This window comes from Tenrec ecaudatus, chromosome 10, assembly GCF_050624435.1.
Source record: "Tenrec ecaudatus isolate mTenEca1 chromosome 10, mTenEca1.hap1, whole genome shotgun sequence".
NCBI lineage: Eukaryota > Metazoa > Chordata > Mammalia > Afrosoricida > Tenrecidae > Tenrec > Tenrec ecaudatus.
The window spans coordinates 53,595,084-53,609,714 of NC_134539.1; the positions used below are offsets into that span (position 1 = coordinate 53,595,084).

General features: G+C 42.9%; 1 protein-coding gene and 1 non-coding gene across 9 annotated transcripts in view; one reads left to right on the plus strand and one right to left on the minus strand.

Annotated features, from left to right (window-relative positions):
- The window catches only part of ASTN2 (astrotactin 2), a 1,111,474-nt gene that overhangs the window by 210,647 nt on the left and 886,196 nt on the right, over positions 1-14,631 (minus strand). The gene's annotated exons all lie outside the window — the stretch shown is intronic.
- LOC142460483 (small nucleolar RNA SNORA63) lies at positions 8,160-8,292 on the plus strand. Its single transcript, XR_012786678.1, has one exon. It is a non-coding gene; the product is annotated as a small nucleolar RNA SNORA63 (small nucleolar RNA).

A 14,631-nucleotide genomic window follows, 5' to 3' on the forward strand; every position in this document is an offset into this window, starting at 1 on the left:
GGCTGAATAAGAGTTTTAAGCAAATATGTTGATTCTGGGTCCTTTATTCCCATAGCACAAGCTAACATTACACTCTTCCTCCTTTACCAGCCACAGGTATATGTACCTTTCTTCTTTCCCTCTTTCCTCCCACTTTCTGTACCTTTTAAGTGAGCATTTCATACTGCTTCAGACCAAAGACACTTCATTGTTTCTGTGTCACCTTCTTCATCCTGCATCATTCAACACCGTTTAAGGAGAGCCTAACTGTGTAGGGCTGTGGGAAACAGAAAGATGTCTGCCAAGTCGTCTCCCCCAAAGATATGTTAGACTTAGGACACTGCTTGCAGCTAATGGTAAATGATTGTCAAGTTACCTCCCTGAAGACAGTCAGTTGCCAGACTACTGTCTAGTACCACCACAAGTAGGGCCCACTCCCTGCTGTTAAGGACAATGGGCTACTTCTCCCTAAAGGTTTATGGCCATCAGTCTGTTTCTGTAGTTGAGGTTTACACCCTACTCTTAATGGTTTCTCTAGTAAGCCAGAGAACAGGTCAAATCTGCTCAGTGAAGTTCAAAGTTAGGCCGCCATCATGAATCTAGGGTCTGCCCATCTTGTCACATGTATACCCTTATTCCCTCTTTTTCCAATAGCATATGAACCCTAGATAACCCCCTCTCATTACTGTATTACCTATAGCACAACCCCTTCCTGTGACGTATGTCTTTACCTGCAATTAACGGGCTTGCACACACCCCCCAAAGATGTATAAGCATTGGTTAGCAATAAAGAGCTCTCATTGGCTCCCCCTTTCATTCCCCAGTTCCCTTTCCCCTTGTTCTCCTCCCCCTCCCCCTCTCTCCTGCCCTCTGGGCTCTCTCTCCACGTGGACCACCAAGTGAGGCTGAAGTGAGCATGCTACCATGAAATGTGCCTGACTCCATTATCTTTTATCATTCATGCTCGCTATGACTTTATTGTGGTCTTTATACACATTTTGACTGTGAAATTGCACTTATCAAACTCACAATTAGTTGTAGGGGCTGGCCTTTCCCCCACATAGGGTCAGTGTGAGGTCTCCCCCTTGAGCTCCCAAAAACACAGTTCTAGGGAGAGAAAATCTATAGAAAGGTGCTATTGCAAAGTGTGGTGAAGAAACCCGATGGTGCCTGGCTGCCAGAAAGAACAGAAAATCATATCATTGTGAATGAGGGGGAGTGTGGAGTAGAGACCCAAATCCCATCTGTAGTCAACTGGACATCCCCTTACAGAAGGGTTGTAGGGAGGAGAGGAGCCAGGCAGGATGCAGTATAGCACCAATGAAACATACAACTCTCCTCTACTTCTTTAATGTTCCCCACTCCCACTATCATGATTCCAATTCTACCTTACAAATCCAGCTAGACCAGAGGATGTACACAAGTACAGATAAGAGCTGGAAACACAGGGAATCCAGGACAGATAAACCCCTTAGAATCAATAAGTGTAGTGATACCAGGAGGGGAAGGGGAAGGCTGGAGGGAAAGGGGGATCTGACCACAATGATCTACATATAACCCCCTCCCTCGGGGATGGACAACAGAAACGTGGGTGAAGGAAGACATCGGACAGTGTAAGACATGAAAACATTATAATAATTTATAAATTATCAAGGGTGAGGGAGGGAAGTCGGGGAAGGAGGGGAGGGAGGGGAAAAATGAGGAGCTGATACCAAAGGCTCAAGTAGAAAGCAAATGTTTTGAGAATGATGATGACAACATATGTACAAATGTGCCTGACACAATGGATGTATGCATGGATTGTGATAAGAGTTGTATGAGCCCCCAATAAAATGATTTTTTTTAAAGAATAGCATCTGGGGTCTTAAAGACTTGTCTTGAAACAAGTAGCCATCTAAATGAGGCATCAATTAAGTTCACATGGAAGAAACACACCAACCTGTTTGATCTAAGGACTGAAAATAATAAAAACCAAATATGAAAGAGGCAATGGTATCAGAGCTTAAATTCTGAACACCCAGTTTGTAGAAGGCTACGGATGACAATAGAAGCCCCCAATCCATTTACAGGGTCCCCACACAGACCAAGCCTCTGGTGAATCCCTTCTGACCTAGTCTAGGGAAGTGTTGCTATCAGATTGAGAACTATCATGGTGGATGTAGTTCGGTTAAAATGTAACACCTTTTCATTTAATCTCCCTTTTAAAGTTGTTTGTTCCGAATATTTTCTGCTCTTTTTGATTGAGGTCTTTCTCTGGTTTGTTTTATCATCGTTTTTGTTTTATATGATTGGTTCCTATTTGTGTGTCGCATGATTTTCTGAGTAAGAAATCCAGGATAGATAAATCTACAGTGACAGTAACTGAATAAATAATTACTTCAGGACATGGGAAGGAAGGTTGAGTGGAACGGAGAGCTAATAACAATGGGGAAACATTGTGAACTTGACAGTGGCAATGATTGTGCAACTCATCTTAAGATGATTGAATGATTAAATGGTAGGATATGCAAATTATATACCACTGAAACTTAAAAAAAATACCATTCAATGGGACATCTCCTCACAGTAGGAGCATAAGGAAGAGCTGGGTCAAGCAGGGCATAGTCTAGCACCAATGAAACACAGAATATTCCTTTGATTCCTTGAGGCTTCCTCACCCGCCACTATCATGACCCAGTCCTACCTTTCAGTTCTGGCTCTACCGGAACATGTACACGGGTACAGGTAAGAGCTCACGGCATTCAGAATCCAGGCCAGATAAACCCTCCAGGAATAGAAATGGGAGTAGCACTACCAGGAGGGGAAGAGGAGGTGGGAAGAGGAAGGGAGGAAAGGGGAACCAATGGCAATGCTGGGCACATAACCACCAGTAATCCCAGGGGATGGATAACAGAAACTGTGGGGAAAGGGAGACCAAAGTTGGTGTTAAGATATGAAAATAATAATTTATAATTTATCAAGGGGTCACAAGGTGGGAGGAGGGGAAGGATAAAAAGAGGATCTGATAACAAGGACTCAAATAGAAAGTAAATGTTTAGAAAATGATGATTGCAACATATGTACAAATGTGCGTGATACAATTGACATAGGGGATACTATAGAGCTGTAAGAGCCCTCAATAAAATGATCTTTCAAAAAAAGAATGCTATTGTATAAGGCACCATCGTATTTCTTCAAGACCACTGACAAAGACATCCTCATCACTCATGCCTGCTGCTCTTACACAGTTCCTCATCTAGGAGGTTAAAAATGACCTCATTTCTCCTGAGTTAAATGTACTGACCCAAAGAAATAACATTTCAGTACAAGCTAATGTTCATGAAGCCCTCCTTATGCAGGGTCTGATGCTCACACACAGACAGTATAATCCTTGTTTACAGGTGGGCAGTGAGGCAACTTTCCTAAATCCTCACAGCAGGGATTTGGTAAAGACAAATTCCAGGCCAGGGTTCTGGGACTTCCAAGTACAGGTCCTTTGTGTCCAACCGTGCAGGATAGTGGGCTTAATCCCAGGCCAGTCTGTCATAGTGAGTGAAGTAAAGCCAAACACGGGTTGATCAGGTCATTGTGAATTTGAGATCAACATATTTTATTTTTTGGTAAAAGCATATTCCATATATGATGGGCATATAAAATGTCTGTCCCTGAGTCAGGTCCATGGTCAGAACACTAAGTCTCTTACAGGCCAGAACCTAATTGGGGAACAAATGTCCAGGCTCTCTCCTGAGAACCAAAACCAGATGCCAGCGCAGGGGGAGAGAGAACATCCTGTTTTGCATGTGCTTGTGTATGTGGTTTTTGTTTTAGCGTGTGTGTGCATGTGCGTGTGTGTGTGTGTGTGTGGTTTTTGTAATCACTAGGCACTTGAGTTTGTGAAAAACAACACAGGAAATCTCTCTGGACTTTGTGAGTTCCACCAGCCAGGCAGCTCTTGGGAAGAATCCTGCCTCCTTGTCTCTCCATCCACTGGCTCTTTCCCAAGCCCTAGGGAACAGAGCGGGGACTGCTGTAATGGCCAGACAAGCCCTGGCCGGAGCACAAACACACCCTGATAAAGCCAGCATCACAGCGGGGTGGGGGGGGGGTGGCTGGGAGGCAGCAGGAGCCAGCACTGTGTCAGCACAGGACCGCACTCCCCTGACGTCTTCGGCCCTTGCAACACTCCAAGCGGAGCCCAGCTCTACCCCAGGGGGGAGAACCACTGAAGTCTGTAAGTAATCTAATCTAATCCATTTTACAGATGCAGAATCGGTGGCCCGGAGAGGCTATCACCAAAGGACGAACAAGGGAACCATGAGGAAGCCACTCTTCCAATTAAGCCTCAAAATTACACTTTCAAAGGATTGTCTGATTCTCCTTCACAGATACGCATGGGAGGATTAGGACTTAAACTGAAGTCCATCGGAATCCTGGCAAGCTTGACCTTTCTAGGAGAAACAAGAAGCATAAATGTCAAGATTTCATTTAAAACATCATTTTTAGCTGCCCTGCTTGGGTATCATGCTTGTATGTTTGTGTGTATTGTGTACAGCGTGTGTGTGTGTGTGTGTGTGTGTTTTCAGAGGAAACAGAAAGCATACATTGGAGGCATTTTTGATTCCTAGCTTTTAAGTAAGTGAGGGGACCTGAGAAACAGATCCTGCGCTGAATAGAAACGCTACGTTTGCATGGCCATTGGTTTTCATAACAAAGAAGGTTTGCATTTCCACAACTTGTTAAGTGGATCCAACTTCTGACTAATTAGCTAGCCAACCAAACTTGCCAGGAGGAGAAAACAGCCACAAAAATCTTAAGCAATAAAAATAAACTAGAATTTATTTCTGGCTGTTTTTTCTAAGCAAACTTACATAAGCAATTACTCTGTAAGCCTCAGTTTCCCCATCTATAAGGGGAGGGGGTCAGAAGATATATTTTTGATATTTTATTTCAGTTGAAGAAGCATCGTGAAGTCCCTGCTTCATGACATGTGCTGTCTAGATGCTAAGATGGAACATGAACAAGACTCAATCTCTGACTTCAAAGGACTCATGGTTTAATGGGGAAGACACATGCAAATAAACAATTAGAATTACTATGGTTCAGATGGCATGAAGTAATCAACACCAGAGGCTGTAGAAATACAAAAGAAGTTCTGCCAGCTTTCAATATCACAACCATGTCTTAGGAAACTTAACATTTAAGTGCACACGCTATAATGTATTGAGATATTTGGGACCATCTATAGAGAATACCAAGAAGTCATGGCTCATATACAAGTTCAAGTTGAAGCTGAAGAAAATTAAAACAAGTCCATAAGAGGGGGGGAAAAAGTGGCCTTGAGTATATCCTAGCTGAGTTTAGAAAGCATCTCCAGAACAGATTGGATGCACTGAACGGACAAGTTGTGAGATGACGTCAGGGGCTGGACTTCATATATGAAGAGGAAAATGTCGTGAAAAGATAGGAAGAAAAGAGGCTAGAAGAGTCTCTGAAACATGCTCTGTTTAAAAAAAATTTTAATCATTTTATTTGGGGCTCAGACAACTCTTATCACAATCCATACATACATCCCCTGTGTCAAGCACATTTGTACATCTGTTTCCATCATCATTCTCAAAACATTTGCTTTCTGCTTGAGGGGAAAAAATGAGGAGCTGATACCATAGGCTCAAGCAGAAACTTGCTCTTAAAGATAGAATAGCTGAAGCAAACGGAAGACATGATAAAGTAAAAGAGATGAGCAGAAAATGTCAAAGTTTGGCTTAAAACCAACCCAGCCCAAAGTCACTGCCATCAATTCGATTCTAATTCACCAATCACAGCAAAGTATTATATTGAAATGTGTACAGGCCTGGCATTTGGGGACCAAATGGGATACACTGTCATTTTGCAAGCTGAAAGCATTGAAGAAAAAGCCCAAAGCTCGAGCTGTAATATTGAACAATCCATGAGCAAAGATATTGAACATTGCAGAAAGCATCATAGAAGATGGAAGGACAGATACAATGTTCTACATCCTACTTTTGTGAGTAGCTTTGGGGGGTCTGAGAAGCTTGTGAGCAGCCATCTAAGGTTCAACTACTAGTCTCTCCTTGTCTAGAGGAAAGAAGAGCAATGAAAAAACAAAACAGAACAAAGATGAAAATAATTTGTCTGCTCGACTAATGAAACATGTGAAATCAGCCACAATGACCCAAGACTAGAAGAGCTACCAAACTTCCGTGCTGAACTACCATAACCAACTAAAATGGGTCATATTTGAATGTCCTGAATCGAGTGGTAAGAGATGGTGGAACAAAACTCCAAATTATAAGAGAGACTGGGATTAATTGTCAGATACAGACTGATGAAAACCTAGAAAGTCTAGCCCTCAGCCATCATTCAGGTCTGGAAATGAACTCACCCCCAGGGCTGAATTCACAGCCAAACAATAGCAAGTTCTGTAAAGGAAACCTTCACACAAGTGAGGTATGCACACCTTAGACTAATCAACCACTTGAGATCAAGGTACAAAATACAAGTTCAAAGTTCAGAAGGGTTAAGGGAGAAGGAGGAGTTGAGGAGGGAAACCCAAAGAGAAAGCAGAATAAGTGGTGTTGCATAGAGGGGTTGCAGTCAATGAGATGAAGTATAATGTCTATGAACTGTTGAATGTAAAATCAATGATCTACTCGGTAAACCTTTACCTTACTACCAATACAAAATAAGTTTACAATAAAAAGAATATGGAAGGAATGTACAGTCACTGTATAAAAAAAGGTTAACCATATCAAGAAGTAGTATATAAATAAGAACAAAGAATATTGAAAAGGAAGAAGTCCTAATGCACTGGAAACATTGGGGAAAAGCAACACTCCACAAATTAACAAAACACCAAGTGATTTCTTACAACAAACAATGCTGGAAGTGCTCCTTAGTCTACGTCAAGAAATTTGGAAGACAGACTACTTAGGCAACTTACTGGATGAGATTCTTATCTCTTTTCCAACAGCTAAACCAACAGAATGTAGAAGTTATCAAACAGTATCATTAATATTACATGCAAGTAAGTTTAACTAAAGATAATTTTAAAAATCACTGCAGCAGGGGATTTCCAGATATATAAACAGGATTCAGAAGAGGATGTTGCATGAAGGATATTGTTAGTAATGTCAGATGGATCTTGGCTGAAAGCAGAAAATACCAGAAAGATATTTATTTGTGTTTTATTGAATACTTAAAGGTATTTGACTGTATAGACCATAACAAACAATAGATAACATTCTGATGAATAGAAACTCCGGAACACTTAATCCCAGAACACAAGGAGCATGCACATAGACCACTAAGCAGTCACTCAAACAGAACAAGGGACTACTGAGTGGCTTAAAATCTGGAACGGTGTCCCTCATGGTTGTATCTTTTCATCTTGATTATTCAAACTGCCTGCTGACCAAATAACCCAGGCAACTGGAGTATATAGAAAGAAAATGGTATCAGGATTGGAGGAAGACTCATTAAGAACCTTCAGGATGTACATGATATATAACCTTGCTTGCCAACAGCGAAGAGGATTTGAAGTACTTACTGATGGAGGTCTAAGATGACAGCTTACAGTATTCCTTCTCACACACTCACACACACACACACACACACACACACAACACATTCCTCTCACTGGACCAATAAGCAACCTCACAATGAATGGAGAAGATTGAAGTTGTCCAGGATTTCAGTTTACTTGGATTGCAATCAAGAAATCAAATGATGTATTGCAGTGAGCAAATCTATTTCTTTAGAATGCTTAAAATTCGTTTTTTGTCTTCTTAGGGGTAGTCTTCTTCACATTGTCTTCTTTTTCCCTATTAACTTTGAATTACTTTCCATTTACAAGGGCCACGGGGACCCCTGGTGGTGTAGTGGTTATGCATTAGGCTGTGATCTGAACGGTTGGGAGTTCAAAACTACCAGCAGCTCTGAGAGAGAAAGCCTGGGCTTTCTACTCCCATAAATACTTAGTCTTGGAAACTCGCAGGGGGTCACTATGAGTCAGCATTGGCTTGGCAGTGAGCTTGGTCTGGGTATTGGCATTAACAATAAAAACAACTTAAATTTTTTTTTTCAGGGAAAAAGTGTTCATATATTTAATACTCTTAGAAACATAAGAAACCACAAATTTAAAGCTTAAACTGTGTTAAGTGGTTTTAAGAATATGACCAAAACAGCAGGATTTAGACTATACTAGAGCTGTTAAGTGCTGTTTTGTCATTCCCCCTGCTCAAAGTCAAGTTGTTTCTTATCTCTCCCTGTCTGCTAGTTAAGTGCAGCAGCCCAGGGATGCTTGGTCTCATACATAATGAAGAAAAGACGATGACCAAAGACACTGCCATCCAACTGACTCCTGAGAGGGCTTCGAAAAGTTTGTGGGAAAATGGAATTAAAAGATGATGGAAATTTCCCACAAATTTCTTGAAACCCACTTGCATTATTATATCATATCCGTCACCACTCTGTGATTCAACGATTACTCTTCACATTACGCATTGACACTGGACTCCCTAACAGTGACCTTATTTTCCCTGGGCCATACAATTAGAAAGCTATGCCCCTTCATGGTTCGGTGGGCCATGTTTTTATTCCATCCTTTCCATCTGTGGAAGCTTCTGGAAATGCATGACACTTCTTTCATTTCTGCTGAAAGAGATAACTCTAGTCCTTTGTTCGCAGGAGCAGTGTGTGGAGCGGAGCTAATGAGCCTTCAAGAATGTTGCAATAGGAACACTGAAACGGTTGGCAACATCTTAAAGAGATCAGACACCAGCTTGCATGGTCTCTTGGGCGTTCTTGAGGAGGGACATAGAAAAAGAACATCTCCGGAAAATAAAGATGTCACTTTGAGAACTAAGGGGCATCTAACGCAAGCCCAAATATTCTCCATTACCTCGCCCGCATGTGAAAGCTGAACACTGAATGAGGAAGACCGAAGAAGGATTGATGCGTTTGCATTGCAGGAACTGTGAACAAAGCTATGTCGGAAGAGCAGGCAGAATACTTCTTGGAAGTAAGGAGGACAAGACTTTGTCTCACATCCTTCAGACACCTTCTAAGGAGGGACTCCTCCCTGGAGAAGGACATGCTATATGCAAGGGACGATCCTCAACAGATGGATTTACTCTGACTGCAGCAATGAGCCCAAGCGTAGCCATGATGAAGAGAAGAGCGCAGGACCAAGGACCGTTTCCTTCGATCGTGCCTAGGGTCACTGCGTCCAAATTGGCTGGATGGCTCCTAAAAACAATGGCAACCCCATGAATTAAATCCCATGCTTTATATGTCTCAATGCTTGTATTTTTTTAAAACTCACAGGCTGACACCGAATTTGCTATTTCTGATATTGTGGTAGGTCTGGTTGGTATGACTTCAGAAAGGATGCCCTGGAATCCTCACTCAAAACTTAAATAATTTTTATTTTCTCCTTGTAAGCTTCATCATTTGGCTAACCAAGACTTATTGCAATAAACAGCCTGGAGATCTAATCGGACCTCTTCTGACTTCCCTCCATGCTCCACCCTTAGCTCCCAACTCTGACAGCAACCATGCCTCCCATGGCTCTCAACTTCTGTGCTGGGATCTGTCATCCACTGCAATGGCCACACAGAATTCACAGACAATACTCCTAGTTATGGAGTTTTAGTAGGAAAGTTCATCAGTTACCACAAAGCAGGATCACTAAACAGTCAGTGGCACACAGCTAGCCACCAGCCCTCTCTCTGATCCTCAGCCTCTCGGCCATGTAGTCCCTTGGCCTCTGTCTTAGAGAACCAGGATGCCAGCCTGTTGCTGTGCCTCCGAGTCCTGTAGTCTCGGTTCTGCTCCTCTTGCTCTGCCCCATGGTCTCCAGGTCACAGTCTCTGGTCTCAGCTTCCACCACTTCTGATGGTCCTGAGCTCTGTCTTTTCGCAGACCACACCTCCAGAGAAACAAAGGATGGATGTCTTAAGTAGAACCCTCTATTTAAGTAGAGTCTAAAGATCTATCCCACCTAATCCTGTAAGACAGAATACCACCTAACACGGAGATTATGGTCACAGGCCTAGAGTCCAGAATCGTTGTGCAACACATAAGGGATTAGGGAAAGGAGGGCCATATTAATTGACTACATTCACATATGAAATGAGGAGCGGGTAGTTTTTCTAGAGACAAAAGAACCTCTTACCCTTTTATCTCGGGCACCCCTATGGGGTCTGAAACAGCACTTAGTAAGTGACCTAAATCAGTCAATATGCAGTGAATGGAATAGAAAACTCACACTTTTATTGGATGCTGACTGAAGCGATCCAATTTATAAGGGAAAAAAGAACAAGGAATGTGTGTGAGAGAGCTTTTTCCTCACAATTGCTTAGATTGCCCCTGTCAGCGAATGGCACCCCATTAATGTGGTTCCTCCAGCCCCAAATTTGCCGGGTGTCACCTGGACTCCCCCCTTCAATCCTCATCACGTGTTTCAAAACCAAATCTATTTCCCAGACATCGGCTCTTGCCTGGAGCAGGTTAGTAATTCTCCTCTCTGGGCGATGACCACAGCCTCAGAGCAGGCCTCCTGGCGCCGGTGTCTCTGTGCGACAGCACCTTCCAAGTGTTTCTAAATCAGCACCGCATGTGCCACCTGCTTGCTCAAGCCTCTTCCAGGGTTTCATGACCTTCTGCTGAAAGTCTCCACGCTTAGCCGGGCATTCGAAGCTTTTTGCCCTTCAGCATGGGCTCTTCCTCCATCTTATCCCCACGGCTCCTGCACTGCTCTTCTGGGTCCCCTCAACGTTTTCTCATGCAAGGTCTTTAAATGAAAGAGCTCCCCTTCATGCTGAATAAACTTTCTCTATCCAACACAACTTGAGAGATTTTGTCTCTCCTTCCTCTCATTCAACTTGTGTATATTTCACCTTTCTTTGCCATTTGCATATTTATGCGTCCTTGACTATCAGGCAGTGAACTCCTCCCGGAAGGATCGTATATCGAACTCTATGACAAACAAGAGTTAACAGACAATAGACTCTCAAAGAGATGCCTTGGAGTCTATTGAGAGATGGTAGGACGTCCTAGCAAGAATGAAACTTGTGAGCCTGCTATTGCCTTTGTCTTCTGGAGAAAATTACAAAAGATACCAGAAATACAATTGTTCATAATGAAAAAGAGTAAGTTACCTTAAAGTGATTGAGGAAGGATTCAGTGGTAGATGAAAGTAGAGGCTCTTTTGGGAGCAATCGTCATTTCTTCTGGAAAGAGGGGAAGTAGATGGGTGGGAGGACCAGGATATGAAGCTTGAGTTCAGAGCATCTTATTACCTGCCACACCCACTGCCCCCACCCAGAAACTGTTTAAAAACCTAAAATGGGAAATCCCTGGGGCCCTAGAGAAAGATGAACGAAAGGAAAAGTTGCTGATGCCCTTGCTTTGTATGGATGCTGACGCCTGAGGCTATGTTGAACTCATGTTGGATGCTCGTGAGTAAGAATAAGAAGCACGAAACAAACTCGGTGTCAGCGAGTGTGTTCCTGCTCACAGGAACCCTATAGGGCAGTCTAGAGCTGCCCCTGTGGGATTCTGAGGCAGTGCACAAGTTTATGAAAGCAAAGAGCCTCTCTTCCTCCTGTGAACTGGGTGGTGGGTTCAAACTGATGACCCCACGGTTAGCAACCCAACAAGTTAACCCACTATGCAACCAGCCTTCTTGGGAAAGAGGAGAACTGCTTAACAAAGAAAGGATCTGCAGAGGGCAGCATAATATGAAATGTGTATAAAAATAAGCCATGGGCTTCTACGTCAGATTAGACATCTGGAATAGAACCCCCTTGACCCATCTATCACTTAGTCATCCGCATACCCTTTTGTAGTATTTGACAATGAATCATTTCCCTGGTGAACATAGGAGCTGAGACCAGAGCATTGAAGCCAATCTTTGGGATTGGACCAAATCATGCTGATGTGCACTGGCAATGAGAAGCACCTTGATTGGTTATCCTGTTACAGATCAGTGAATGTATAATAATCAATATGAACGAGGTTACATTTAATGCATTGAATCAGGTAGATAATTGACTTACACCTTCTTATTCCTCAACAGAATAAGAAGGCAGAGCTAATGGCTTTTTAAAGCAACTCTACGATTCTTTGTCATTTCTTGTCACCATGAGGTAGGATACAGGCTCCCTAAGCCTTGAATCTGAGCTCTGGAACGGCTTGACCAAATTAAGTGGTGCAATTTCTATTAACAGACCCGAGTCTTAATAAATTGGCAGGTCATACTTCCTGCCTCTTGGGATGCTCTCTCTTGGACTCCAACCAGCATGCTGTGAGGAAGCCCAGGCCAAATAGAGAGGTCACAGGAAGATTTTCCGGCCAACAAACTCAGCTGAGGTCCCAGACAACCATCAGGATCATCTGACGGGACTGCAGGTGGGGAAGTCTTTAGATGATTCTAGTCCTAGTAACTATCTGACTTAAGCACATGAGAGACTTTTCCAAGTATCAACCACCCAACTGAGCCCAGCCAACTCCCAGAATACTATAAGAAAATAATACCAAGTATGAAGAACAGTGAACTGAAAACAGGCACATCCCAGGAAACTCCCATGCTTTCTGACTAACTTGCTCTATGACTTCAGTTACTTTCTTGCCCTTGTAGACCTTTGTCATCCCCTATCAAGCTTTCAGATTGGACATTCAGATACAAGCCTTGCTGGTTTTAACAACTGTCTGGTTTGTGTTCTGGATTTTGTGTTTTCACAAAAGCGGCCACAATTTTTGCCGTGCCTTTAAAACTTCCTTCCTAGATATAATGCCAGAAATGCTTTCAAAAATCTCGCCAGATAGCATCCTCTGTGCAGGGGAGATCAAAGGGACAGTGAGCAAGCCATTGATCATCATGGAAGAAAGGAAGTAGTACAATGAAGAAAACCAACATCTACTGAACACCTTCTTCGGACAGGTTTGGCGTTAAGGGATCTACCTGTTATCTGGCAGCTCTTCCTGCCAGAATCCTACGAATAAGCAAGCAGAGGGTCAGAGAAGAGAAATTACTGGCCCAGAGTTAGCCAACTACAATTCAACAGAGCCGGAATTCTATCTTGGACTCTTAACTCCAAATCCCAAATTGGGCACAACCTCCCTAACCCTACCTCTCCATTTCAGCCTCTGAGTCAGACACCTCCATTCAAAAGACCATAGCGAAAAGAAATACTAGCTGGCAAAGAACTATTTCCTATATGAGAAATCATGTAGCTCCATCTATGGCGCTATAAATCACAGAAACGACACCTAATTTCCCCTGTCAGGATAAGCTTTGCTTTTCAAGCCATTCTGCTCTGAATGATGAGAGCCCAGCAGAACAGCATGTTCATCCGGGTGACAGGAGGGAGACAGAGAGAGCCAGCAGTCCCCTCCCTGCTCTTGTTGCACTTAACTCTGCTAATGAAAGAACACCAGGGAAATAGATATACAACTTCCTGAGACACTCCCACAAGGACTCTGTCAGCTGTCTCTTTCTCAGAACGTACAGAGACAAGATGACAGCATTAAACAATCCTCATGCAAGGGACTGCTTGTCACTTAGCCTCAAATCTCCTAGTTCCTTTCCCATCTCACACAGAAGATAAAGTGTTGTTTGAATGCATTACAAACAATAATAAAAGTTTTTGAGCCTCACTATACACCATAGTGCTCAAATATTATTTAATTTGAATGCTATGAATTAGGGCTCGGCAACATTTTATTGTGCTATAAAGGTCCCCATGAGTTGAAGCCCAACCGGACAGCAGATAGCAACAAGAAGAGCACCCCATTACACCGATGAAAAGAAGGAGGTCCCGGGGAGTTTGGGTTTTTCTAGGTCACCAAGTACTTGATAGAGTAACATTTAAACTCACATGTCTCGCATTCCAAAGTCTCAAATGCTTACCCACGGTGAACATATTTGACCCTGATAGCCCATATTCCAGGTTGCAAATATCGGGAATTTGAAAACATTTGAGGCACCGCAGGTGATCAAGTGGTTTACTTAATGTCACCAATCTAGAACAACCTCATTAGGATTCAAGCACAAGTCAGATTCGAGAGACTGGCTCTTTGTCCCTTCCTTGACTTTTTTTTTTTTTAAATTTAGGAGAAGACCAGTGCATGTGAAGAGAGCTGACAATAGCCTGACGAGGAGAGAGGGTGACCAGTTAGGCTTGTTCTGGTTCGTCCTGAGTCCTTTATTGGTCAGACACCATTCCAAAATGTGTTTTCAGGGATATGAGTTCAGTGAGATATTAACTATCACTATGATAAATAAGACGGGGGTGGTGACTGTCCCTGACTACATCAAACTAAAGCAAAGGGGCTGCTCTAAGGCGGGGCTTCTCAGGGCTATTCATGTGCACTGGTAGGTCCTCTGTTCTCCAGCCATGTTTTTCTTGACACTGATCTTTTTTACATGCTCTTTCCTCTCCTTGGAACATGCTTCCCCTGTTTGATCACCTCATCCACTCCTCATCCACAAATCCTCAGCAAAGAGACCACTTCTTCTAGGAAGCATTCTCTAACTCCCTAATACGAGGGCAGATCCCTTTTTCTGGACAGCTTCCTCCATCTCTCCTATAATAAATCTTGTTTTACTGTATTATACTCTGTACTTTACCATAAATTGTCTTATTTGTT